This window comes from Nematolebias whitei, chromosome 16, assembly GCF_014905685.2.
Source record: "Nematolebias whitei isolate Nwh7 chromosome 16, NemWhi1, whole genome shotgun sequence".
Classification (NCBI taxonomy): Eukaryota; Metazoa; Chordata; class Actinopteri; order Cyprinodontiformes; family Rivulidae; genus Nematolebias; species Nematolebias whitei.
The window spans coordinates 40,739,637-40,741,409 of NC_056513.1; positions in this window are offsets into that span (position 1 = coordinate 40,739,637).

Genomic DNA, 1,773 nt, shown 5'->3' on the forward strand with positions numbered 1-1,773 from the left:
ACAACATGATTGGGTATAAAAAGAGCTTCTCAGAGTGTCAGTGTCTCTCAGAAGCCAAGATGGTAAGAGGATCACCAATTCCACCATTGTTGCGCAGAAAGATAGTGCAGCAATACCAGAATGGTGTTACCCAGCGTAAAATAGCAAAGACTTTTAAGTTATCATCATCAACCGTGCATAACATCATCAAAAGATTCAGAGAATCTGGAACAATCGCTGTGCGTAAGGGTCAAGGCCGTAAAACTCTACTGGATGCTCGTGATCTCCGGGCCCTTAAACGTCACTGCACCTCAAACAGGAATGCCACTGTCAAGGAAATAACAGAATGGGCTCAGGAATACTTCCAGAAAGCATTGTCAGTGAACACAATCCACCGTGCCATCCGCCGTTGCCAGCTGAAACTCTACAGTAGGGGTTGAACGAGTATATAATTTTTAAACTCGACATTAACATAACAAAACCCAAGTAGAACTCGAGTATTTGATGATGTCATAGATCTCAAGATACAAAAATAAATAAATAAATAAAACCACAATAAAAGGTAATTATTTACAAAAAAAAAAAAGGACCAACAAAACATTGGGAGCGTATATTATGCTCCTACCATTTATCATACTGCAAAGAAGTCACAGGAAAAACTAAACTATTAGTTATTATTATTAAACTACAAAACGTGAAGAAACGCAGCACGTCAGAAACGAAACTTAAAACAGTGGATGGGCGGTGGATTGGACCCGGTGTTACACTAAACTCTGTGACCTGCAACAGTGCAACACCGCCCACTACGGTCATACGGTGGTCACATAATATGACGTCACGACGGTTACTCGACGTTACATTTTTAACCTCGATAGATGTCATAGCAATCGATGTGTAGATTACTCGAGTACTCTGTTAATGCCCTACTGTACAGTGCAAAAACGAAGCCATTTCTAAGCAAGCTCCACAAGCTCAGACGTTTGCACTGGGCCAGGGGTCTTTTAAAATGGAGTGTGGCAAAATGGAAGACTGTTCTGTGGTCAGATGAGTCACCATTTGAAGTTCTTTATGGAACACTGGGACGCCATGTCCTCCGGACCAGAGAGGACAAGGATAGCCCAAGTTGTTATCAACGCTCCGTTCAGAAGCCTGCATCACTGATGGTATGGGGTTGCATGAACGCTTGTGGCATGGGCAGCTTGCATGTCTGGAAAGGCACCATTAATGCAGAGAACTATGTTCAGGTTCTAGAACAACATGTGTTCCCATCTAGACGTCATCTCTTTCAGGGAAGACCCTGCATTTTTCAACACGATAATGCCAGACCACATTCTGCAGCAATCACAACATCATGGCTACGTAGGAGAAGGATCCGGGTACTGAAATGGCCAGCCTGCAGTCCAGATCTTTCACCTATAGAGAACATTTGGCGCATCATAAAGAGGAAGGTGCAACAAAGAAGGCCCAAGACGATTGAACAGAGGCCTGTATTAGACATGAATGGGAGAGCATTCCTATTTCTAAACTGGAGAAACTGGTCTCCTCTGTCCCCAGACGTCTGTTGAGTGTTGGAAGAAGAAGGGGGGATGCCACACAGTGGGAAAAATGGACTTGTCCCAACTTTTTTGGGATTTGTTGACGCCATGAAATTTGAAAACAACAGATTTTTCCCTTAAAATGAAACATTCTCTCAGTTTAAACTTTTGATCTGTGATTTGTGTTCTATTCTGAATAAAATATTAGATGCTGGCACCTCCACATCATTGCATTCAGTTTTTATTCACAATTTGTTTA